This window comes from Oncorhynchus nerka, linkage group LG8, assembly GCF_034236695.1.
Source record: "Oncorhynchus nerka isolate Pitt River linkage group LG8, Oner_Uvic_2.0, whole genome shotgun sequence".
NCBI classification, from domain to species: domain Eukaryota; kingdom Metazoa; phylum Chordata; class Actinopteri; order Salmoniformes; family Salmonidae; genus Oncorhynchus; species Oncorhynchus nerka.
In genome coordinates this window covers 31072613-31100016 of record NC_088403.1, presented here as the reverse complement: position 1 = coordinate 31100016, position 27404 = coordinate 31072613, and the positions used below count along the sequence as shown (strand labels likewise).

The window sequence follows — 27404 nt, the reverse complement described above, 5'->3', positions numbered from 1 at the left end:
CTCTCTCTCTCTCTCTCTCTCTCTCTCTCTCTCTCTCTCTCTCTCTCTCTCTCTCTCTCTCTCTCTCTCTCTCTGGGTTCTGTCTTGCAACGGTGATGCCGTCTATGTCATGAATGACAAAAGCCCTCTCCTTCTCCTTGTCATCCATTTCGTTTCCCGTTAGATGAGAACAAAGACAGTCCCCTGCGTGTAGCAGCATCCGTACATCATCCAAAAGCACTTTATTTGGTTGGGTTTGGTTTGGAAAGCAATCAGTATCATAAAGTCATACAGCAAAGATAAATCTGTATGCTAGAGGGAGAAAAAGCTGTAGATATGCCAGGGGAAGATTTTGGGAGAAAACCCTCAACAATATATATTTTTGATAATACATCACTTTATATGTTTTAATTTATATGACATGATTTTGTAATAATTCTGTGTATCCCTCCTTCACTCAGTGGTGCAGTAACATTATAGCGATCAATATGGACGGATTTATCAGTGATCACTAGATAAACCTTCATAGGAGCCTAAAGTAGGGCCATAGTTAGAGGGCAGAGGTTAGAGGTCAGTGTAGGAAGCCCCGTAGGAAGTCATTGTAGGAGAACTTCCCCGTAGTGTTTTTGTCAAAGAAAGAGGTGAGGTGGAAGAATTCCTCCTCAGATAGGTTCACTCTGAACTGCATTAGCACCTGTAGAAATACACAATCAGGATTATCTGCTGTGTGTGTCTGTGATTGTGTGACATGTTATTAGTCAACAGCTTTTTAAATAACAGTAGATTGTTGGACTATACCTTTATGAATTCCTTCATGGAGATTTTGCCACTGCGGGTGTGGTCGAAGGTAACAAAGTTTTGCCTCATGGAGCGCCAGAACTGCTGGACCGGGTCATAGAGCCTCAGCATGGCTTCCACACACTGTCTACAGAAAACACCCACACTCATCTGGACCGCAAGGGAACCACAACCAGACCGCATCAGGACCACACAGGAGCAGAGTTAACAAACACCCAAAGACCATTGCATGGATGTAATCATTCCAATCATATCGCTATTTTGTACACATTAGATTATGAGTTTAACTCAGCAAAGTAGCAGTCTTTATGAACTTGTTCTAAAGGACCGTTCCAACATTAAGTACACAAGGGGTCTCTGGTTGCCTGGCTACCCAGACTCCTTGCTCTGGCCAAACACTACACCACGCCCACGGACGTTAGTTTCCTCTCCGCAATCTGAGTCTGGATCTGAGTACCTCCCCGACTCTTCACCGAATGCAAACACATTCTGGGCTGTCTGATTGGAACACACATGGGTACAGTTTGATTGGTTAGAGAAGATCCTCGTCGCCATAAACGACTTGAATGATGGCAGTCTCAGACTAAAGTATGTGGCGGACGACAGAGCAGCAGCAGAATCATTTAGTGTGAGTCGTCAGGCTAGGTCTCTGATTTATCACACAGATGGTTGGTTTGGTTAGTAGATAATGAGGGTTATAATTGTGAACCAAAGCCAGTACGAGAGGGGGTTTGGATGGTTTGCAGCTCGCAGGTTGCCAGACAAGCTCTCACCCACTCACTCTGGTGAGGCTTGGGGCCCTGCTTAATGCTAATGTTTAGTAGCCCATTGGGCGGGGATCTTCTCCAACCTGGCCACCCGCGTGTCATTTTTATAAGCTTTTATTAACATACCTCATTGTGCCAAAAGCACACAAATCACCAAACTTGACAAATATGGTTGTCAAGGAGACAGCAGAGGGCCCGAGGGTGGGAGAGGTCCCCACTGAGCGTACACAATCTGGAAACCCACCACCACCGCCCCCTCATTTTACTTTACATAGCCACTCCCCGGACACCGTCCCCAGAAAAAGTGACAGTTAATGAGCCAACAACGGACCAGAGAGAGAGAAAAGAGTAGTATGACAAAAGAGGTATATAAAATATCTGTTTTCTCTCTCTCCCCAAATACTAATTTACCACAGTTCCTGCAGTAAAAACATTTATGTTCATACAGCACCGTGTTGACAGTAAGTTAAACTGGGGTGTACAATATCGGTGTAGTAGGGAGAGGTAGTTAAGCAGGGGTGTACAGTACCGGTATAGTGGGGAGAGGTAGTTAAACAGGGGTGTACAGTACCGGTATAGTGGGGAGAGGTAGTTAAACAGGGGTGGACAGTACCGGTGTAGTGGGGAGAGGTAGTTAAACAGGGGTGTACAGTACCGGTATAGTGGGGAGAGGTAAGTAAACAGGCGTAAACAGTACCGGTATAGTGGGGAGTGGTAGTTAAACAGGCGTAAACAGTACCGGTGTAGTGGGGAGAGGTAGTTAAACAGGGGTGTACAGTACCGGTATAGTGGGGAGAGGTAGTTAAACAGGAGTGGACAGTACCGGTGTAGTGGGGAGAGGTAGTTAAACTGGGGTGTACAGTACCGGTATAGTGGGGAGAGGTAGTTAAACAGGGATGGACAGTACCGGTATAGTGGGGAGAGGTAGTTAAACAGGCGTAAACAGTACCGGTATAGTGGGGAGAGGTAGTTAAACAGGGGTGTACAGTACCGGTATAGTGGGGAGAGGTAGTTAAACAGGCGTAAACAGTACCGGTATAGTGGGGAGAGGTAGTTAAACAGGGGTGTACAGTACCGGTATATTGGGGAGAGGTAGTTAAACAGGGGTGGACAGTACCGGTGTAGTGGGGAGAGGTAAGTAAACAGGCGTAAACAGTACCGGTGTAGTGGGGAGAGGTAGTTAAACAGGGGTAAACAGTACCGGTGTAGTGGGGAGTGGTAGTTAAACAGGGGTGTACAGTACCGGTGTAGTGGGGAGAGGTAGTTAAACAGGGGTGGACAGTACCGGTATAGTGGGGAGAGGTAGTTAAACAGGGGTGTACAGTACCGGTATAGTAGGGAGAGGTAGTTAAACAGGGGTGTACAGTTCCGGTATAGTGGGGAGTGGTAGTTAAACAGGGGTGTACAGTACCGGTGTAGTGGGGAGTGGTAGTTAAACAGGGGTGTACAGTACCGGTGTAGTGGGGAGTGGTAGTTAAACAGGGGTGTATAGTACCGGTATAGTGGGGAGTGGTAGTTAAACAGGGGTGTACAGTACCGGTATAGTGGGGAGAGGTAGTTAAACAGGGGTGGACAGTACCGGTATAGTGGGGAGAGGTAGTTAAACAGGGGTGTACAGTACCGGTATAGTGGGGAGAGGTAAGTAAACAGGCGTAAACAGTACCGGTGTAGTGGGGAGTGGTAGTTAAACAGGCGTAAACAGTACCGGTATAGTGGGGAGAGGTAGTTAAACAGGGGTGTACAGTACCGGTATAATGGGGAGAGGTAGTTAAACAGGGGTGTACAGTACCGGTATAGTGGGGAGAGGTAAGTAAACAGGCGTAAACAGTACCGGTGTAGTGGGGAGTGGTAGTTAAACAGGCGTAAACAGTACCGGTATAGTGGGGAGAGGTAGTTAAACAGGGGTGTACAGTACCGGTATAATGGGGAGAGGTAGTTAAACAGGGGTGTACAGTACCGGTGTAGTGGGGAGAGGTAGTTAAACAGGGGTGGACAGTACCGGTGTAGTGGGGAGTGGTAGTTAAACAGGCGTAAACAGTACCGGTATAGTGGGGAGAGGTAGTTAAACAGGGGTGTACAGTACCGGTATAGTGGGGAGAGGTAGTTAAACAGGGGTGGACAGTACCGGTGTAGTGGGGAGTGGTAGTTAAACTGGGGTGTACAGTACCGGTATAATGGGGAGTGGTAGTTAAACTGGGGTGTACAGTACCGGTATAATGGGGAGTGGTAGTTAAACAGGGGTGGACAGTACCGGTGTAGTGGGGAGTGGTAGTTAAACAGGCGTAAACAGTACCGGTATAGTGGGGAGAGGTAGTTAAACGGGTAAACAGTACCGGTGTAGTAAGGAGAGGTAGTTAAACAGGGGTGTACAGTACCGGTATAATGGGGAGAGGTAGTTAAACAGGGGTGTACAGTACCGGTGTAGTGGGGAGAGGTAGTTAAACAGGGGTGTACAGTACCGGTATAGTGGGGAGAGGTAGTTAAACTGGGGTGTACAGTACCGGTATAATGGGGAGTGGTAGTTAAACTGGGGTGTACAGTACCGGTATAATGGGGAGTGGTAGTTAAACAGGGGTGTACAGTACCGGTATAGTGGGGAGAGGTAAGTAAACAGGCGTAAACAGTACCGGTATAGTGGGGAGAGGTAGTTAAACAGGGGTGTACAGTACCGGTATAATGGGGAGTGGTAGTTAAACAGGGGTGTACAGTACCGGTGTAGTAAGGAGAGGTAGTTAAACAGGGGTGTACAGTAACCGGTATAATGGGGAGAGGTAGTTAAACAGGGGTAAACAGTACCGGTATAGTGGGGAGAGGTAGTTAAACAGGGGTGTACAGTACCGGTAAAGTGGGGAGAGGTAGTTAAACAGGGGTAAACAGTACCGGTATAGTGGGGAGAGGTAGTTAAACAGGGGTGTACAGTACCGGTATAGTGGGGAGAGGTAGTTAAACAGGGGTGTACAGTACCGGTATAGTGGGGAGAGGTAGTTAAACAGGGGTGGACAGTACCGGTGTAGTGGGGAGAGGTAGTTAAACAGGGTAAACAGTACCGGTGTAGTAGGGAGAGGTAGTTAAGCAGGGGTGTACAGTACCGGTACAGTGGGGAGAGGTAGTTAAACAGGGGTGTACAGTACCGGTATAGTGGGGAGAGGTAGTTAAACAGGGGTGGACAGTACCGGTGTAGTGGGGAGAGGTAGTTAAACAGGGGTGTACAGTACCGGTATAGTGGGGAGAGGTAAGTAAACAGGCGTAAACAGTACCGGTATAGTGGGGAGTGGTAGTTAAACAGGCGTAAACAGTACCGGTGTAGTGGGGAGAGGTAGTTAAACAGGGGTGTACAGTACCGGTATAGTGGGGAGAGGTAGTTAAACAGGGGTGGACAGTACCGGTGTAGTGGGGAGAGGTAGTTAAACTGGGGTGTACAGTACCGGTATAGTGGGGAGAGGTAGTTAAACAGGGGTGGACAGTACCGGTATAGTGGGGAGAGGTAGTTAAACAGGGGTGTACAGTACCGGTATAGTGGGGAGAGGTAGTTAAACAGGCGTAAACAGTACCGGTATAGTGGGGAGAGGTAGTTAAACAGGGGTGGACAGTACCGGTATAGTGGGGAAAGGTAGTTAAACAGGCGTAAACAGTACCGGTATAGTGGAGAGGTAGTTAAACAGGTGTGTACAGTACTGGTATAATGGGGAGAGGTAGTTAAACAGGGGTGGACAGTACCGGTGTAGTGGGGAAAGGTAAGTAAACAGGCGTAAACAGTACCGGTGTAGTGGGGAGAGGTAGTTAAACAGGGGTAAACAGTACCGGTGTAGTGGGGAGTGGTAGTTAAACAGGGGTGTACAGTACCGGTGTAGTGGGGAGAGGTAGTTAAACAGGGGTGGACAGTACCGGTATAGTGGGGAGAGGTAGTTAAACGGGTGTACAGTACCGGTATAGTAGGGAGAGGTAGTTAAACAGGGGTGTACAGTACCGGTATAGTGGGGAGTGGTAGTTAAACAGGGGTGTACAGTACCGGTGTAGTGGGGAGTGGTAGTTAAACAGGGGTGTACAGTACCGGTGTAGTGGGGAGTGGTAGTTAAACAGGGGTGTATAGTACCGGTATAGTGGGGAGTGGTAGTTAAACAGGGGTGTACAGTACCGGTATAGTGGGGAGAGGTAGTTAAACAGGGGTGTACAGTACCGGTATAGTAGGGAGAGGTAGTTAAACAGGGGTGTACAGTACCGGTATAGTGGGGAGAGGTAGTTAAACAGGGGTGGACAGTACCGGTGTAGTGGGGAGTGGTAGTTAAACTGGGGTGTACAGTACCGGTATAATGGGGAGTGGTAGTTAAACTGGGGTGTACAGTACCGGTATAATGGGGAGTGGTAGTTAAACAGGGGTGGACAGTACCGGTATAATGGGGAGAGGTAGTTAAACAGGGGTGTACAGTACCGGTGTAGTGGGGAGAGGTAGTTAAACAGGGGTGTACAGTACCGGTATAGTGGGGAGAGGTAGTTAAACTGGGGTGTACAGTACCGGTATAGTGGGGAGTGGTAGTTAAACTGGGGTGTACAGTACCGGTATAATGGGGAGAGATAGTTAAACAGGGGTGTACAGTACCGGTGTAGTAGGGAGAGGTAGTTAAACAGGGGTGTACAGTACCGGTATAGTGGGGAGAGGTAGTTAAACTGGGGTGTACAGTACAGGTATAATGGGGAGTGGTAGTTAAACTGGGGTGTACAGTACCGGTATAATGGGGAGTGGTAGTTAAACTGGGGTGTACAGTACCGGTATAATGGGGAGTGGTAGTTAAACAGGGGTGGACAGTACCGGTGTAGTGGGGAGTGGTAGTTAAACAGGCGTAAACAGTACCGGTGTAGTAAGGAGAGGTAGTTAAACAGGGGTGTACAGTACCGGTATAGTGGGGAGTGGTAGTTAAACTGGGGTGTACAGTACCGGTATAGTGGGGAGTGGTAGTTAAACTGGGGTGTACAGTACCGGTATAATGGGGAGAGGTAGTTAAACAGGGGTGTACAGTACCGGTGTAGTGGGGAGAGGTAGTTAAACAGGGGTGTACAGTACCGGTATAGTGGGGAGAGGTAGTTAAACTGGGGTGTACAGTACCGGTATAATGGGGAGTGGTAGTTAAACTGGGGTGTACAGTACCGGTATAATGGGGAGTGGTAGTTAAACAGGGGTGTACAGTACCGGTATAGTGGGGAGAGGTAAGTAAACAGGCGTAAACAGTACCGGTATAGTGGGGAGAGGTAGTTAAACAGGGGTGTACAGTACCGGTATAATGGGGAGTGGTAGTTAAACAGGGGTGTACAGTACCGGTGTAGTAAGGAGAGGTAGTTAAACAGGGGTGTACAGTACCGGTATAATGGGGAGAGGTAGTTAAACAGGGGTGTACAGTACCGGTGTAGTAAGGAGAGGTAGTTAAACAGGGGTAAACAGTACCGGTATAGTGGGGAGAGGTAGTTAAACAGGGGTGGACAGTACCGGTGTAGTAAGGAGAGGTAGTTAAACAGGGGTAAACAGTACCGGTATAGTAGGGAGAGGTAGTTAAACAGGGGAGTACAGTACCGGTGTAGTGGGGAGAGGTAGTTAAACAGGGGAGTACAATACCGGTGTAGTGGGGAGAGGTAGTTTGGGCCGCTCAAAGGGCTGTCTGACCGCTGGCGGTTCGAGGTTGAGGAGGAAGTGACGTAGGAAGTCAGGATATGACATGCGCCCACTGTCCCTCATGTCGAACTTTATGGCCAGCCGATCTAGCTCCTTCTGGGTCACACTGACGTTGAGGCCTTGGAGGATATATGTGACACACACACATACACACAGTCAGCCAGGTACAATCCAACAATCATATTGTTTTGTGGTGGATTGTGAATTGAAGTTACATAAAATAATGATCGACTGGGGATAGCGAATCAGGCACTGGGCTGTACGTATATCACTCTGTGATTGGTTGTTTACCCAGGAAGCAGTTTGTGCCGATCTCTCTGTCTCTGTCTTCTTCCCTGCACCTCTGGATGTCCCTCCAGCAGCGCTGTACCTCCCCCTTCACCCTCCTCTCCCCTTCCCCACAGTCCACCAGGGGGCTTTCCCTCTCTTACCCCGCCGTGGACAGACACCTGGCCCTGCTGGACACACCCACCTCCGACTGGGGAGAGGGGGACAAGGATAGGGGGATTGATAATGTGTGTTACTTTCAGTCCTAGATTAGAAGAGATAAGGTATGTGTATTATGATTTGGATGCCATCCTAGTTAGGTTTGGGTATCACTTCTGGTCATTCCCAGAAGCATACAGAACTAACCCTAACTAGGATGGCTTCTATAAAGCACCTTTTTTAATTGTTTTATTTAACTAGGCAAGTCAGTTAAGAACAAATTCTTATTTACAATGATGACCTAGGAACAGTGTGTTAACTGCCTCGTTCAGCGGCAGAACGAGAGATTTTGACCTTGTCAGCTCAGGCATTTGATCTAGCAACCTTTCGGTTACTGGCCCAACGCTCGAACCACTAGGCTACCTGCCTAGTGGACTATCAAATACAAAGATGGAGATAGATATGTAAACTGATAAGCATCATGTATAGAGAGATCCGGTACCTTTGAGCGTTGGAGGTTGAGGCCTGTAGTCTTTGGCCTCTGTAGAGCTAGTGGGGAAGATGACATATCTATGGGGCCAGGGGATGGTGGTGATGGTGACATCATATCTATGAGCCCAGGGGATGATGGTGATGCGGATTTCAGGGGACAGATGTCCTCTGGGTCTGTGGTCTTGTCCCTTATCGCAACAGTTCCCCTGGCGTGCTTCAGGAACTTCCTGTACTCCAGATCCCCCAGCACATTCACTGGCAGCTTCTCCCACGCCCTCTCGAACTGAGGAGAGAGAGGAATTACACGTTTAGTACACACACACATCATACCCCACATTTTCAAACTGATATTCACACATACACACACCCTGTCATTTACACACAAGCTTAATGAACTTCACGGATGGCTAACGTTCTCAATAAGTAGTCAATAATTATCAACACATACAAATTTGTTTTGGATTGCAATAATTAAAAACTAAGAAGAACTTGGCAAATGCATCAAAAGTGTAAAAAGCTCATTTACACACACGCACGTATGCCTATTCCTGTTGTTTCTGCATGACAACCCATTGATAGAGTAGAATTGAATTGTGCCAAGTACTTTTTTTTTGTAAGAGCTTAAATAAATAAAAAATATAAGAAGCTATACTGTATGAGCCTACTGAGACCAACCCTGTCAGTTTACCTGGTCACAGGTGAGCCTCATGAAATGGCGGTCACACATCATTCTGAAGTCCTCTTTGGAGATGGTGTCGTGACCTGCTCCTTGGTGATGGTGTACAGGCGGGCGGAGACAACTTTCTCACTGACCTACTCTGTCTAACCAATCCTCAGGGGTCTGCACACACGCACACACACACACACACACACACAGATGCATAATGCACATGCTAAGGCCTACGTATAAACAGAGTACGGACCCCCCTCACACACACACACAGACCCAAACACACACGTTCAGGTTGCATAGGTTGAACTGGTTGAGGAAGTCTCTCCAGTACACCGTGTAGTTATCCCAGCTCAGCTTCATTCTGTCGAACAGGAATCTGAACTGGGGGTCCGAGAGGCGGGCACAGAAATGGCCCAGCACCCGCCGGAACTCCAAAGGGGTGACCGCCCTGTTCCCACTCCTGTCTAAGGCAGAGAAGGCCTGAGAGACCAGACGGAGAGACAGGTAAGTAGGAGTAGGTGTGGCTGACCAGACGAGAGCATGTCTGAGCTTCTGCAAGTAGAAAGGACCTTCCTCAGTCTTAATACATATTAAAAAGCACAGTTAATTTGTTACAATTTAAATAGTTTATTACTGTAAGTAGCTAAAACAAATTGTTAACTGTATATGTTGTTGACGTTTTACAGTGTAAGAGGCCTTCACAATGAGAGCCAGGGAAGAAGAGGGATAGAGTGTCGGGAGAGGCCTAACCTTGTGGAGTATATCCATCGATGTGATCAGTTCCCGTATCCTACCAGCAGCTCTCCCAGGACTGAGCCACTCCAGACTCTCGGCTGGATCAGGGGATCCACAGGGCCTAGGGGGGTGCTCACACCCCTTCCCTGTCCCGTGGTCAAATGCCTTCAGGAAGTTCACATAATGCAACTTCCTGTCCTCACTGTCCATTGGAACCTCGAGTCTAAAATATAGAGGAGGCAGAAGTGTCTAAGTATTCAGCAGATACTAATATCAGTTCAGCATCATTTCAACAGTACTCAACATCAGTTCAACAGTATTCAACATCAATAAATGTGTCTGCTTCCTGGAAAAAAAACTAAACTTTTCAGGGAATGAAAAAGGGTTTATTCTCAGATCTACAGTGGCAAGAAAAAGTATGTGAACCCTCTGGTTACCTGGATTTCTGCATAAATTAGTCATAAAATTTGATCTGATCTTCATCTAAGTCACAACAATAGACAGACGCAGTCTGCTTATACTAATAACACACAAACAGTTATATGTTTTCATGTCTTTATTGAACACACCGCTTAAACATTCACAGTGCAGGGTGGGAAAAGCATGTGAACCCTTTTTAATAACAGGTTGAACCTCCTTTGGCAGCAATAACCTCAACCAAATGTTTTCTGTAGTTGCAGATCAGACCTGCACAACGGTCAGGAGGAATTTTCGACCATTCATCTTTTCAAAACTGTTTCAGTTCAACAATATTCTTAAGATATCTGGTGTGAATTGCTCTCAAGGTCATGCCACAGCATCTCAAATCGGGTCGAGGACTCTGACTGGGCCATTCCAGAAGGCGTATTTTCTTCTTTTGAAGCCATTCTGTTGTTGATTTACTTCTGTGTTTTGGGTCGTTGTCATGTTGCATCACCCAACATCTGTTGAGCTTCAATTGGCGGACAGATAGCCTTACATTCTCCTGCAAAATGTCTTGATGAACTTGGGAATTCATTTTCCTGTCAATGATAGCAAGCTGTCCAGGCCGTGATGCAGCAAAGCAGCCCCAAACCACGATGATCCTCCACCATACTTTACAGTTTGGGATGAGGCTTTGATGTTGGTGTGCTGTGCCGTTTTTTCTCCACACATAGTGTTTTGTGTTCCTTCCAAATAACTCAACTGTAGTTTCATCTGTCCACAGAATATTCTGCCAGTAGCGCTGTTTGCGAACTTCAGATGTGCAGCAATGTTTTATTTGGACAGCAGTGGCTTCTTCCGTGACGTCCTCCCATGAACACCATTCTTGTTAGTGTTTAAAGTATTGTAGACTCGCCAACAGAGATGTTAGCATGTTCCAGAGATTCAGTCATTAGCTGACACTCTAGGATTCTTCTTAGCTTCATTGAGCATTCTGCACTGTGCTCTTGTAGTCCTCTTTGCAGGACGGCCACTCCTAGGGAGAGTCCTGAACTTTCTCCATTTACAGACAATTTGTCTTACTGTGTACTGATGAACATCAATGTTTTTAGATATACTTTTGTAAACCTTTCCAGCTTTATGCAAGTCAACAATTCTTCATCTTAGGTCTTCTGAGATCTCTTTTGTTCGAGGCATGGTTCACATCAGGCAATGCTTCTTGTGAATAATTAACTACAATTTTGTGAGTGTTTTTAAATGGGCAAGGCAGCTCTATCCAACATCTCCAATCTTGTCTCATTGATTGGACTCCAGGTTAGCTGACTCCTGACTCCAATTAGCTTTTGGAAAAGTCATTAGCCTAGGGGTTCACATACTTTTTCCAACTTACATTGGGAATGTTAAATGATGTATTCAATATAGACAAGAAAAATACAATAATTTGTGTGTTATTAGTTTAAGCACTAGGATGAAGATCAGACTAAGATGAAGATCAGATCAAATTTTCTGACAAATGTATGCAGAAATCCAGGTAATTCCAAAGGGTTCATATACTTTTTCTTGCCACTGTAGTTCACAAGTGTCACGTCCTGACCTTAGTTATTTTTTTTATGTCTCTATTTTTGGTTTGGTCAGGGTGTGAGTTGGGGTGGGCATTCTATGTTTTTCATTCTATGTTTTGTTCTGTGTGTTGTATTTCTATGTGTTTGGCCTGGTATGCTTCCCAATCAGAGGCAGCTGTTAATTGTTGTCTCTGATTGAGAACCATACTTAGGTAGCCTGTTCCCACCTGTGTTTGTGGGTAGTTGTTTTCTGTCTTTGTATTCTGTACCAGACAGAACTGTTTCGTTATTCTCTTTTGTTGGTTTTTTGTCATTCAGTGTTCAGTTTATTTAATTAAGATGAACACGTACCACGCTGCACCTTGGACATCACCTTCTTCAACCCACGACAGCCGTTACAACAAGACATTACTTTTATTAGTCCTAGAGTCATGAAATGTTCACATAACAAATTGTGTGCTATTATTTTGTTAAAATAACATTGGCAAAAAATTAGATTCAAGATTTTTCCAGGACGCCGACGAAGATAGATTTATTATAACCCAGTCTGATCATTGTTAAGGTGTGTTAGCTATATGAAGGAAGGGAGAGGTCTTTACAATGAGTGACTTATTTATGTATGTGGGTGAGCTGGTGTCACAGTTGTATCTCTGGAGCAGACTCTGTAGTTCCTCCACCCTGACTAGGCCCTCTCTCTTCTTATCCAGATGGTTCAGAGCACTGCTCAACCCCTCACAGTTACCCTGCCCCACACGCCTGGATGGTCAAATAAACAGCACACACGTAGAGTTATTATTGATCAGTTCTTTGGCCAAAGCTCAGACGGAACTCTAGAAGCGTATTCCATTGAAATAAATTAGTAATTGCACTAATTAATTTAGTTAATCACTCTCCACTCACTCAATGTAGCCCCTGCAGGGAGACCATGTATGGGGGTGGTGTCTGCATCCTTCCTCACATGTCCCACCTCCTTTGGATCCACGCCCAGCTCTCTAGGAACGCAGCACAGGCGAGGTAGCCACGCCCTTTTCCATCATACCTGTCAGTGGAACAGTGTTTGGACAAATCACAGCTCTGCATTGATATTGTTGAATGATTTACTGGCCCACAGTTCCTCTAACTCATCAGGACTGATGGGGAGGTCATAGGTAAAGAAGAGACTTCTGAGGTCCTTCTTGAAGACCAGACCCTGACCATCTTCATCAAAGCGACAAATCACCCGGAGGAGGTAAGATCATCCATAATGGGGTTCCTCTCACATGTTGACATACACATTATCCTCTTTGAGACTTGAGCTTCAGGGTAGAGGTACGAGTTAAACCAGACTGACCTTTGACATAGCAGTCCATCTTTGGCGGGGCGTTGTACACCAGGTGGTCATGCAGTTGGTCTGGACTGTTTGAACTGCATCAAGAACACACACAGAAACATCTCCGCTACATTTACATATGAATTCCGTCTAACCTCACACACACACTTCCCACAAGACCCTACTCACCCATTGGCTGGCTTGAAATTCTGTCTGCGGGTCTTGCCGCTGGATTGAACGAGGGTGAAGAACTCTGGGTAGTTGAGGTTGGCTCCAGGCTGCAGGCCCAGCAGCTGCAGCAGGCGCTGGTACTCCCTCTCCTTGGTGACCAGGCCAGACTGTCATACAGCTCTCTGAAGTCATGCCTGTCCACCACGCTGTCACAGTTCTGATCCATCACACGGAACGCTGACAGGATGTCCTGATTGGACAAAGATGATGATGGCATGGTGATTGGTTGTGTATATTGAGTACAATTAGGTTGGAGTCATTAAAACTCATTTTTAACCGCTCCACAAATTTCTTGTTAACAAACTATAGTTTTGGCAAGTCGGCAAATCTACTTTGTGCATGACACAAGTAATTTTTCCAACAATTGTTTACAGACAGATTATTTCACGTATAATTCACTGTATCACAATTCCAGGGGGTCAGAAGTTTACATACACTAAGATGACTATGTCTTTAAACAGCTTGGAAAATTCCAGGAAATGATGTCATGGCTTTAGAAGCTTCTGATAGGCTAATTGACATAATCTGAGTCAAATGGAGGTGTACCTGTGGATGTATTTCAACGCCTACCTTCAAACTCAGTGCCTCTTTGCTTGACATCATGGGAAAATCAAAAGAAATCAGCCAAGACCTCCAAAAAACAATTTGTAGACCTCCACAAATCTGGTTCATCCTTGGGAGCAATTTCCAAAGGCCTGAAGGTATCACGTTCATCTGTACAAACAATAGTACGCAAGTATAAACACCATGGGACCACGCAGCCGTCATACCGCTCAGGAAGGAGATGCGTTCTGTCTCCTAGAGAAGAACGTACTTTGGTGCGAAAGGTGCAAATCAATCCCGGAACAACAGCAAAGGATCTTGTGAAGATGCTGGAGGAAACAGGTACAAAAGTATCTATATCCACAGTAAAACGAGTCCTATATCGACATAACCTGAAAGGCCGCTCAGCAAGGAAGAAGCCACTGCTCAAAAACCGCCATAAAAATGCCAGACTACGGTTTGCAACTGCACATGGGGACAAAGATCTTACTTTTTGGAGAAATGTCCTCTGGTCTGATGAAACAAAAATAGAACTGTATGGCCATAATGGCCATCGTAATGTTTGGATGAAAAAGTGGAAGGCTTGCAAGCCGAAGAACACCCTCCCAACCGTGAAGCACGGGGGTGGCAGCATCATGTTGTGGGGGTGCTTTGCTGCAGGAGGGACTGGTGCAAGTCACAAAATAGATGGCTTCACGAGGTAGGAAAATGATCTGGATATATTGAAGCAACATCTCAAGATATCTGTCAGGAAGTTAAAGCTTGGACGCAAATGGGTCTTCCAAATGGACAATGACCCCAAGCATACTTCCAAAGTTGTGGCAAAAATGGCTTAAGGACAACAAAGTCAAGGTATTGGAGTGGCCATCACAAAGCCCTAACCTCAATCCTATAGAAAATGTGTTGGCAGAACTGAAAAAGTGTGTGCTAGCAAGGCCTACAAACCTGACTCAGTTACACCAGCTCTGTCAGGAGGAATGGGCCAAAATTCACCCAACTTATTGTGGGAAGCTTGTGGAAGGCTACCTGAAAAGTTTGACCCAAGTTAAACAATTTAAAGGCAATGCTACCAAATACTAATTGAGTGTATGTAAACTTCTGACCCACTAGGAATGTGATGAAAGAAATAAAAGCTGAAAGAAATCATTCTCTCTACTATTATTCTGACATTTCACATTCTTAAAATAAGTTGGTGATCCTAACTGACCTAAGAGAGGGAATTTTTACTCGGTTTAAATGTCAGGAATTGTGAAAAACTGAGCTAAAATGTATTTGTATGTATGGAACATGTATATTATTTTGCTAAACATTTTCTTCTTTGGCATTGTATTATGCATTCTTCTTCAACTGCCTTTGCAGCGCTGCAGATATAACATAGAAAGGAAAATCATCTGTGAGTGTTAGTAGCCCAACCCCTCGTCATCTTATCCTGTCAGTACTAGGTGTTTGTGTGTGCAGTATAGAATGTGTATATTGATCAAAACAATTGATCCCAGAGGTAATGGAGTGTGGAGTTGTGTAGTGGGCGTGGACGGTTCCTCTCTCTCACCCCGTGGATGTTCTCAATCCTCTTTTTGATCACACTGAGGCAGTCCTCTGCTGTCAGGTGGCGTGGCTTAGCCTGCAGGTTACCACGGTTCACCAGGCTGCTCGTTATAACGCACACCTGTCACCATCGTTACACGCACCTGAGCGTCGTCAGACTCACCTGGACTCCATCACTTCCCTGATTACCTTCCCTATATATGTCACTCCCTTTGGTTCTTTCCCCAGGTGTCATTGTTTCTGTTTCATGTCTGTGCATTGTTCGAGGTTCTTGTTTTGTATTATGGTCTGTTTATTTTATTATAACACTCACTCCAGGAACTTGCTTCCCGACTCTCAGCGCACATTGTTACATTTAGGCCCTAATCTATGGATTTCAGACACCTTTAAAAAATAAAAAGTAGCAGCGTGGATCAGAAAACCAGTCAGTATCTGGTGTGACCACCATTTGTTTCATGCAGCGCGACACATCTCCTTCTGCATAGAGTTGATTAGGCTGTTGATTGTGGCCTGTGGAATGCTGTCCCACTCCTCTTTAATGGGTGTGCGAAGTTGCTGGATTTTGGCGGGTCCTGGAACATGCTGTCGCATCAATCCAGAGCATCCCAAACATGCTCAATGGGTGACATGTCTGGTGAGCATGGTGGCCAATCCATTTTCAGCTTCCAGGAATTGTCTACAGATCCTTGCGACATGGGGCATTATCATGCGGCGAATGAATGGCACGACAATGGGCCTCATGATCTCCTCACGGTATCTCTGTGCATTCAAATTGCCATTGATAAAATGCATTTCAGTTTGTTGTCCGTAACTTATGCCTGTCCATACCATAACCCCACCACCATCATGGGGCACTCTGTTCACAATGTTGACATTAGCAAACCTCTCACCCACATGATGCCATCTGCCCGGTACAGTTTAAACTCTTCATCCATGAAGAGCACACTTCTCCAGCATGCCAGTGGCCATCAAAGGTGAGCATTTGCCCACTGAATTTGGTTACTGCAGTCAGGTCAAGACCCTGGTGAGGATGACAAGCATGCAAGTGAACTTCCCTGACATGGTTTGTGCAGTTTGTGCAGGAATCCTTCGGTTGTGAAAACCCACAGTTCCATCAGCTGTCCGGGTGGCTGGTCTCAGATGATCCTGCAAGGGAAGAAGCCGAGTGTGGAGGTCCTGGGCTGGCGTGGTCACATGTGGTCTGCGGTTGTGAGGCCAGTTGAATATACTGCCAAATTCTCTCAAATCTACACAATATATTTTATGAAACATTAAGTTTGGCCTTTACTACTATACCCCATTAAAAACACAATAAATAACACATTCATAAATGGAGAAAAAAAACTGGCAAATAATAAATAATAAGAAATAAGGTTTTGAAGTGTCGGTCGTATATCTTCGAGATATAAGAAAGCTCAGGACATTTTTGGACACATATTTAACCTCTTATTTTTGTTGGCACAAAACTACTTCCGTACTTCTATTCGTTTGTATGGGTTACCTTCAGACAAGTCAAAACGGAGAACTCCTTCGTGTTCGTGAGAGTCTTCCCTTTCTGTAAAGTTGTCATAATAGATTTTTGGGATGTCTCATGGTCTGACAAACACCTCTGGAGCTTGGCCACCTTCCACCGTAGATGCTTAAGGCTGACATAGGCGGCTGCAGTGGATCGAGATCCAGCCCATGCAAAGAACCTGATATCTCTAGCTTAAATTTACGGATATTGATTTGGATTTTTTTATATTGTGTTACTTATATTAACGCACCCTTGAGTGTAATAAGTTATATTCGTCAAGAATCAAGGGGTACATATCATTCATTTATAGGTCGGAAAAATGGATGCATCAACAGCAGATTGCCCCTTTTAATGTCATCCCTATCATTATTTTATTGACTTCCATGAATTCAACTTGGCATGTCAAATGTTAATGTTCCCAGTTGCAAAAGGAAAAAAGGAAGAATGTCAGGCACAAAATTAATAACGTGGGCTATCCTCTTATATTTATTGATAAGGTTAAAGGATTCATTTCAGTTTTGTTGGCTTTTTGTGTCAAATATGCAATTGTATGTTATTTACTGGTTGTTGTAATGCAATCTCATTGTCTGAAATTACATCAACAAATTAGAATTTTGTTATAGTTTCCACTCAGATAAGGCATTTGTGTTTTTTTCACACAGAAAAAGAACCCCTCACAACTGCCAACGTCAGTAGTCCTTTAACTGCCTGACCCATTTTACATCTAAATAGGATCTGGGTACTTTTTTCTCTCCAAATCCTTTAAAACACAAATGTTGCACTTTGTAAACATGGCTAAGTTTAGGTCCTGATTCTGTTTAATGTAAAAATATAGATATATTAAATCAAATTAGAGTGGTGCCCTGCTGCTTCCATTCTGCTTCCAAAGCTCATAATTACCCCAAACAGTCAGCAATAAGAGGGATTCTGCTTCTCTCTCCTCTCCTCTGTACTAATGAGAGATGGAGAGCTTCTCTAAAACTCTATTTATAATCCCAATGAGCTCTCCAATGATTCATGTGCTAACAGAGACATCATTCTACAGGAGTCAGGGGGTAGCCTTTGATCGCCGTGGGTGGGGTGCTGGTTGGGGAGGGGCTGAGGATTTCTGAGGGGTTTTCAAGTGGAATGACCCTCTCTTTAACTCCCCTTGCTAGGACACTAATTTAGAGAACAGTCTGAGTCTCTTGACCATGGCAGGTTAAGAGTCACACTCGACTCGTACCACCATACTTAGCCAGGAAAGCCGAACAGGACATTTTTCCATCTTTGAAACCAAGCAATAGGTTGAGCTTGTTTACTGTCACGACTTCCGTCGAAGTCGGTTCCTCTCCTTGTTCAGCGGTCGACGTCACCGGTCGTCTAGCCATCGCCGATCCACCTTTCATTTTCCATTTGTTTTGTCTTGTTTTCCCACACACCTGGTTTACATTCCCTCATTACCTGACGTGTATATAATCCTCTGTTCCCCCCATGTCTGTGTGTGGAATTGTTTGTTGTAAAGTGTATGTGCACTTCAGACTGGTTTGCGACGGGTTACTCTATTACTTAACTTTACCCTTTGTTATTATGGACCCCCTGTCTCTGTCTGATCACCTTTCTCTCCCTCTCTTTCTCTCCATCTGTCACTTTCTCCCTTCTATCTCTCTCTCTGCCTCTGTTCTCCGTAACTGTCAGAGCCCTTGTGGGGGTAGTGTATAGTTCCTGTCTGTGTCTCTCCTGTAGGCAGGCCCAGGGCCCTGAGGAACTGTCTGTACCTGACCCTGCATGAACCTGGGTCTAAACCGGCCTCACACAGCCAGGAGTACACAGGACACCAACACAACATATCACCTCTAGAGCCGGCTCTGAAAGAATAACAAGGTAATGAATTGTGTTAACATTTTTAAAAGGATGTTTAGATTTTTAATATGTCATCTTCAAAATGTATGGAATTTCAATTTTATATATATATTTTTAAATAAACCGATAGAGTTGTCGATCCATCAGTTCAAATTGTAATCAGTAGTTTTTATGTTTTTATCATTTTTGGAGGACGTAAAGTCCTGTTGAAGTGTGTGTGTGTGTGAGAGGGGCAGGCCATAACATTTTATGATCCTTCTCAGGTCTCCATGGCGAACAGAGCCTGTCTGTCGAGGGTCACAGTCCCCTAAAACCTCCAGCATGGGACCACTATCTGATCACTCAGCTTATTAGGCAGCAAGCCCTTCACCTGCAGACACACACACCTCAATACACACCCCAATACATGCCCCAATACACACCTCAACAACCCCCCCCCCAATACACACCATAATACACACCACAATACACACCTCAACACACACCCCAATACACACCACAATAGACACCTCAACACACACCCCAATACACACCACAATAGAGGCCTCAATACACACAACACAACAGAGAGGAACTGTATACGTCTATGTTTCATTACTCAATATACTAAAATGGGTGAAATCAGAAGAAAAAAAATCTGTGCTATGTTGTGTTTTGCAGTTTTTTTTTACGGTAGTCCATGTGTCTGCTGCCGTGGGTGCCTTTTCAATCCACTGTGGATACTGAGTCTCATTCAACTCCCTCTGCTCCTCCTCCTTAGTCAACAGACACACACAAGAACATATGCCAACACATCAACAAACACACACACACTGAACGTCGTGTACCTGAGCCACATCCTCCATGATCTCCTCCTTCCATCCTCCAGTAGGGGTGTGTAGTGTCTCCCTCCCCGGGGCAGAGTGCACCTTCCTGGGGTTGAGCAGCTTCAGGCTGGGCTGGGTGATGACCCCAGTGTGCTCTGGGTCCAGCAGGATCAGGAGCTCTCTGACCTGGGCTGGGCTCAGACGGGGCCTGGGGGCCCCTCAGGTTATACTGGGGGACTTCCAAAGCCTGACGAAGGTCTGCCGTGGTGATCCTCCCTATCTTACATGGTAGAGACATGAGCCCTCTTTGAGCTCTCTTCCTCATTTAGGATATAGGTGTAGGAGTTGCCTTTACATTTGTGCTTGAAGCCACAGTTTTGAATAGTGAAGTGTTTTTGTGTAAAATAGTTAGGTAACATTAGTTGCTATTCGTTGGTGTTGAAACGTGATCTTCATACATTAGCAGCCAGAGGCTTGTGTAAAAGTGTTGTTTTACCATTAGCCAGCCGTCTGTTGCCCTTGTGTCGTTTTAAACAGTTAGCAGCTTTATATTGGTTGGTGAATCACACAGACACACTGTGCATCAGCGTACGTCCTCCCAGCCTAACACAACTTCTCCCCAGAGTCTGTCTAAAACACATGCAGGTTGGCTTCGAACCTGGCTGTCTGGAAAAGCAAATTATTGGCGGGCGGTGTGTGTTTGATCTAGTACCCACAGAATTGATTATTAAAACAGTTGATGTGGGGGGGGGGGGGGGGGGGGGATTTTGTTATTTCTTTAGTGCCATAAAAGGAGGAGTTTCTGATGGATATGTTTTGATTTCATATCTGGGATAGGCTTCACACACGCTCAAACTTGGACACCAAGGATTGTTTCCTGTATAGCTGTAGCCCATCAACATCAAACATCGCTGTGAATTAATCTAAGATATATTCTCCACTTAAAGTTTAGTGTGACTATCACGTTTCATACGGCTGATGTGGACTGATTTGAACATTTCGAGATGGAACTTGAGGCATGATGATGTTGATGTCGGACATGGTTGTCAAGGGAACATATGGTGACTGAGTGAGTAACTAGTGGCCATATGTAACTCCGTTTCTGGACATCAATAGCGGCTGCTAATGGTCTGCCTATTTGTAATCTGCTGAAGTAATGCGTTTATCCAAATATTTTACGCTGTGCTCCTGTCCCTTGTTTCCACTCCTTAGTGAGGACTTGTCTCTTACCCTGTCCAACTGTTTTGAAGGCTCTCTTCAGTATAGGATAGAACTATACTGAAAGCAGTGAAGGATTGGAACAAAGGAAGTGGAAGTGCATCCCTGCTAGACTCAGGCACCTCTCCTGGGGGATGGGGAGTGGAGCGGGAATTTCAAATACTCTCTCTAAACACAATCGAGCATCTGACCAAATAATGTTCTGGGTTAACCGAGATTCAAATGTGAAAGTCACCAGCAGGGAATTGGTAACAGGCTCTGGAAGGTGCTGAGGCTCATGGGAAACAGGAAGCTGCTGAGCATGGCCCTCGGGTCTTCCTGTGACACCAGTCCAGAGTGGGTGACATCAAACGCTTGCAGTGCTCGTCACACTACGGTACAGCTCACACACAACTAACACACACACACACTTTACGTTGGGGAGTAAACACACAACACTAATGACAGGAAGTGACACAACGCTGTGGTTGCCGTGGGGATCACCCCCATATGATGTGCAGTACTACACTGCTTCTGCCTTCCCACAAATTAGTCATGATTAACACACTAACTCAGGAGCAGATTTTTCTGGGCAAACATTTTAATGAGAAGTGTTCCCTCTGTCGCGACGCATACTAGCGCGCCACTTAGATCCAATTTCCCCTCTCTGTCTCATCTAAGAGGATAACGCACGGGAACAGGGCCAGATGGTGACATACAAACAGAATCAATAAAACACACACAACTGCGCACACATACACAAGCAGGAGCGTACAAAGACATGCATGCACGCACACAAACGCACACACTGTCTTAGCTTAAACCAATCGGGATAGATGGTATCCTCCCAAACATATCATGTGATGCTTTCACTTTTCAACAGTGACCTTGATAAGATCTTTTATCAGTTGGCCAAATGTTTAGCTAATGGATAATCTCTGTTTGTTGGACAATTGTCTCCACTGAGTTGGCCACAATACATTATCATTGCGCCATCAAAGTTGACTATTCTACATTTTTTTTCAGGAAGAGCGTCTGCAGCTTGTCTTGGGTCAGGCCTTGGATCTCCTGTGTATCTCCTGTTGCATTCTGGGACGCTGCTCTGTTCCTTTGTTTTGTCATGTCTGGAGGACTAATTCCTTGCCAGCCCAACGCTGTAAAACACACAATGTTGTCAGTCATGTCCAAGACATATTGAAGTGTTCGGCTGTAGCTTAATGGTTGAAACTCTGTGTATATTTGTCTGCGGGTCTGTGTGTCTTAACAGCTATTTAAGTGCCTTATGAGCTGATTGTAGACATTTGCGTTATTATGCCCTCTTATCATACAATAAGACTCCTACGTTACCTAGCTTTGGAGGCTCCGGGACAAACTTCCTGTGCCTGTACTTGATAGATTCCAGGCCCAACTTCTCCAGGAACACTTTGTGGGACATTGTTGCCATGTCGTTAGGACTTTAGTGGGTCCACAGTCTGCAGTGGAGAGGAGATGAAATCATAGTCCGTTTTATTGGGAAAGTAAACCGAAGATCAGAATAGGAAATGAGAGGTAGAGGGGCAACACTCACGTGAGATATGTGCTGAAAATAAACAGAGCGAGAGAGAGAGAGAGAGAGAGAGAGGGTGAGGAAAAGACGGAGATAGAGATAGTGTGTGTGTGAGCGAGCGAGAGAGAGGGACAGAGAGAAAGCTGGAGGAAGATTAATTTTTTTAAAGGAGAGAGGGTGAGACAAAGTGAGAGAGAGCTTCCCGAGTACTGAAACCAATTAAAGCCATGTTAAATGAACCTGTCACACAGAATCCTCTAGAGCCACATCACTAAAAGCTGGGTGACGTTTCTGGAGTGGATTTGACTGCAGGGCCCAAAGTTTTAAAAGTCAATTAGCTCTCTCTCAATGAGAAGACAAAGGACTGACCACAAAGTTAGCATTAGTTATCATGTCCTATCCAAAAGATCACTTCTGACCGTAGGGAGTACAGGAAATAGTTGGATCCATCATCCATGATGGGTGTGTGTGCATGCTTGTATGTACTGGACCCTCTCTCCCACCTCTGGTAGTCTCTCTGTGATAAGGGGAAGCAGGAGTTCTCCAGTATCCTGCGCAGCTCGTGTTGCTGGATCTGTCCGTCTCCGGTTGTAGTCGAACAGACGAAAGGCCCGGATTACATTCTTCAGGTTGCTCCCAATCTGCAGAGTTTCAAAACCATAAAAACAACTCAGAAGTGTCTGTGTGAACTCCTAAACTCTGTCAGCGGCTCTCTGACTTTCATCTGCACAAGCAGTGGTATTGACCCCTCTTATTCGGAAGCCTTGATCTGCTGATGCAGAGCGGAGCAGAGTGTGCTCTGTTCCCCAAAGCACTGTGTTGGGGTGAGAGGGGAGGGTGTAAACACAAGTACTGCAGGCTTCTGAGAGACAGTGAGGGAGCAGAGGGGAAGGGGAGGGATGTTAGAGGGATGAGGGCTGAGTCAGAGAGATTACAGAAGGTTTGGGTTTGGAGGCTAGATACAAACTGATTTAATTAAGTCAGACTTATTTTGTGAGGGGGTAGTTGGAGTGCTATTTTGGGGTAAATGGTTTCATGAGGGGTTATGGCAGATAGCTGGGTTTGGGGTACTTCTAGAGGGGTTGAGGGGGTACACATCTGTTTGTAGGTAGCTGTAGGTTACAGGTGGTAAGTGGTAACATTTGTGGGTTGTTATGCAGGTGATATATACATATATTTTTTTCTTCTTTAAATTGAACCTTAACTAGGCAAGACAATTAGGAACAAATTATTATTTACAATGACGGCCTAGGAACAGTCGGTTAACTGCCTTGGTCAGGGGCAGATTTTTAACAAGTACAGTATGCTGTACATACATATATAGGATGACTAGCCATATAGTATATGGTGTCGGGTTAGCTATGGGGGGTGTTCTTTAGAGCCATTCCTTCCTCGTTCTCCTCCACACCTCAGCTCGTAGCTCGGGGGCACCACGGCAACCATGGAGGAACAGGAACAGATAGATCCTAAATATACCCCCTTGACTCTTGGGTAATCAGAGTTTTTTTCTGTCGCCCAAAGAGTTCTCTGTCTAATTGCACTCTGATTAGCAGCACTGCCAAACGTGTCCCTGAAAGACAAGCAGGGGAGCCTCCCTCTCCCCACTGGGCTATCACACTGACATTGTCTATACGGCAGTGTGTCGCACATAATACTGTCCCTCCAAATGGAGAAGGTTAGACTGACAGAAAACAAGCTGATAGGACACCCTCAGGGTCATATTCATTAGGCACGAAATGGAAGAAAATGGACTGAAATAAGGAGGGACTACGTGAGCTTGTCCAATAAAAAACACTTATTCGGTTTTCGTTACGAAACGTTTTTAAATGTTTTCTGTTGGATTCCCTAACAAACCCCATCCACCTTAACTGACCTATAATGATAGAATCATACAGTACTTTAGTGTCTCATCATTTTGTGGATCATAATGAACAATACTGATTCAAGACTCGATTCCAAAGTCGTTTGAGTCCGCCTTTTGATGCTCTATCCTCTGTTGTTAACTTCCGAAACAATCTCCCACTGTTTGTAGAATCTAATAACTTCGACAACTATGAAAGCTTTCAGACAAACATACCAATTACCCCTTGCATTAGGACCAGCTTTCATTCTCTTCTGCTGGAGTCAGGGGAAAGGAAACGCTAGCTATACAGTCGTGTCGTGTTTAAAAAAAGATCAAATGAAACGGAATTGAATAAAGACAGATATATATATATATGATTCCCCCCTCCATCTCTCCATCCCTTCCCCCAAACAAAGTGGATTCTGTGCTAATTAGAAATGTGTTAAAATCACAAAGGAGAAAGAGAGAGGAGAGCTCACACTATTAATGAGCAGGGACACGGGGATATCATCATCCAATCTCCAGCGCTATCTCTCTATCGCTATCTCTCTATCTCCTCTCTCTGCACACATGGGCTACGGCTACTCCCCCTCTCCTCTCTCCTTTTATCTGTCTTTGTTTCTTCCGTTTCTATTCCCTCTCTCGCTTGCCCGCTCTCGCTAACTTTTTGCTTTCTCTTTCTCTGCTTTTCTCGGTCTCTCCTTCTCTTGCTCCGCCTCTGTGTCCCTTCCTCTCTCTAGTCTTTCTCGCCTCCCTCGCTTCCATCCTTTTCTTGCCCTCTCTCTCCCATCCCTCTACCTCCATATCTCTCCTCTGTCTAACTCTCCCTCCATCCCTTCACCCTCTTCCATCCAAACCTCTCCCTCTCTCCCATCCCTTCCTCCCTCTCTCCCTTGTCTCCCATCCCTGTCCCTGTCCCAGCCAGTGCCAGTTCTCCATTAGGCAGCTGTGTTCAGGTTGGCATGGCTTGGGGCCTGGCATGGTGCCACAGCGAGAGTGTCTTAGCGCCCCTCGCCACCCGCCCGCCCGGCCGGCCCTGAGCTCGTTAATTAATGAAAGCTCTGTTGTTTTTGTTTACCAGCCTGTTATATGTTAATCCACCAGGATATATGTGTGTGTGTGTGTCCTTGTGAGCTGGTTAGAATGAGATGGATAACACAGCCACAGATCTAGTCACTGAAAGGGGCGTTTGGGGATGGGCTACTGACTGTGACTGGCTACATATCATCTCTGTCTGTCTGTCTCTCTCTCTCTTTCCTTGTTTCTGTTTCTCATTTTCTCACTCTTTTTTTTCTCAATTCCCCGTTTCTTACTTTGTCTCACCTCTGGTTACAGTCTATATTTTATACATAAAGAGTGTGAACAAATATTCACACACTACTACTGTGAGTCACTCTGGACAAGAGCGTCTGCTAAATGACTAAAGTAGATGTATATTTCTCTATCTCAAACTGACAAAGCCAGTGGAGCCACTGTAACTTGTCAATATTTACAGTGTCATAGGGTCAATTGTGTGGAGATGTGTGAGTCGAGGTCGGACTCTGAAGATGTCTTGTAAACAGTGTGTAGTGACAGGCCTAAATAGTGTTCCCTCTCCTCTTTCTGTCAACCAGAACTCCTCCACACGCAATCTAACCTTTCCTGTCACTATGAATTATAGGTAGGAGACAAGCAGAGGGATGCGGGTGGCTCTCTGAAGAGAGGGATGAAAGAGGAGACGGAGTGAGAGAGTCAGAAAGAAATGAAGGGAGATGGATCACAAATAGAAGTTAAGAGGAGAAATCACAGTGACACAGAAGGGGGAAGAGGGAGAGAGGAAGAGAAAGAGAGAGGGAGAGAGGGAGGGAGAGAGAGAGAGAGAGAGAGAGAAAGAGGGGGGAATAAATAGAAGAAAAGAGAGAGTAGATCAGAGAGAAGAGTGCTGCTACCTTTACGTGTGTCTGTCAGTTAAGGGGGTAATTCTTCTCTGGTTAGAGCATGTCAGTAGAGGTGGGGGATAGAGGAGGATTTGGGAAGGTAGAGAAACTAAGACTCAAAGCATAAACCTCTGCTCAAGGTGACACAGCTAAACCTCTTTTCGATGCATTTGAAGTTAAGCACGAGGAAAGTTGGACGTACACAAGTATTATTGATTGAATTAGAGGAAGGGAACGTGTGAGAAGTTCTGGAACAGCGAAGGACAGAGAGAGCCCACTCAGATCGACAGCGAGGTAAGCACAGCGAGAGAACCCGATGACTCCCAAAAGAGAGCGAGTGTTCCTCATTCAAAGGTCCTTGGATGGTTACTCCAGAGGTGAGCTAATGATCTCCCTCTGCACTTCTCCAAGGAGGTGGAGGTGGGAGATATCAGAGGAGGGAGGTAAGAGGGGGACTGCGGTCTACATGGAATATTGATAAGTTAGGCGCGTGTGCAGGGTAAACAGCTGTGAATGGTACTTCATCATATGTGTGTGTGTATCACTCATTACCAGCCACAGCTGTTCCTCTGAGACTCACCACGCTCTGCAGAGACGACTCATCAGAGAGTGACCAGAGACACACACACACACGTGTGACTGACCTGAGCTGTGATGCACACTCTTAAAAACCTAAAAGGGTTCTTCGGCTGTCCCTTGACAAACCCTTGTTGGTTCCAGGTAGAACCCTTTTGATTCAGGTCTCTCCAGAAATCTTTGATCGGGTTCAAGTCTGGGCTCTGGCTGGGCCACTCAAGGACATTCAGAGACTTGTCCCGAAGCCACTCCTGCGTTGTCTTGGCTGTGTGCTTAGGGTCATTGTCCTGTTGGAAGGTGAACCTTCGCCCCAGTCTGAGGTCCTGAGTGCTCTAGAGCAGGTTTTCATCAAGAATCTGTCTGTACTTTGCTCCGTTCATCTTTACCTCGATCCTGACTAGTCTCCCTGTCCCTGCCGCTGAAAAACATCCACACCACCATGATTCACCAAAGTGATAGTGCCAGGTTTCCTCCAGAAGTGACGCCTGGCAATCAGGCCAAAGAGTTCAATCTTGGTTTCATCAGACCAGATAATCTTTGTTTCTCATGGTCTGAGAGTCTTTAGATGCCTTTTGGCAAACTCCAAGTGGGCTGTCATGTGCCTTTTACTGAGGAGTGGCTTTCGTCTGGCCACTCTACCATAAAGGCCTGATTGGTGAAGTGTTGCAGAGATGGTTTTCCTTCTGGAAGGTTCTACCATCTCCACAGAAGAACTTTAGAGCTCTGTCAGAGTGACCATCGGGTTCTTGGTCACCTCCCTGACCAAGGCCCTTCTGCCCCGATTGCTCAGTTTGGCTAGGCGGCCAGCTCTAGGAAGAGTCTTGGTGGTTCCAAACTTCTGTAATTTAATTGTGATGGAGGCCACTGTGTTCTTGGGGATCTTCAATGCTGCAGAAATGTTCTGGTACCCTTCCCCAGATCTGTGAATGGCACGACAATGGGCCTCAGGATCTCATCACGGTGCATTAAAATTGCCATCGATAAAATGTGTTTGTTCTTTGTAGCGTATGCCTGCTCATACCATAACCCCACCGCCAT

The 27404-nt window shown here is 45.6% G+C and overlaps 1 pseudogene; it reads right to left on the bottom strand.

Annotated features, from left to right (window-relative positions):
- Window positions 1–550: 550 nt before the first annotated feature.
- On the bottom strand, window positions 551–27404 carry LOC135572700 (EF-hand calcium-binding domain-containing protein 6-like; annotated as a pseudogene).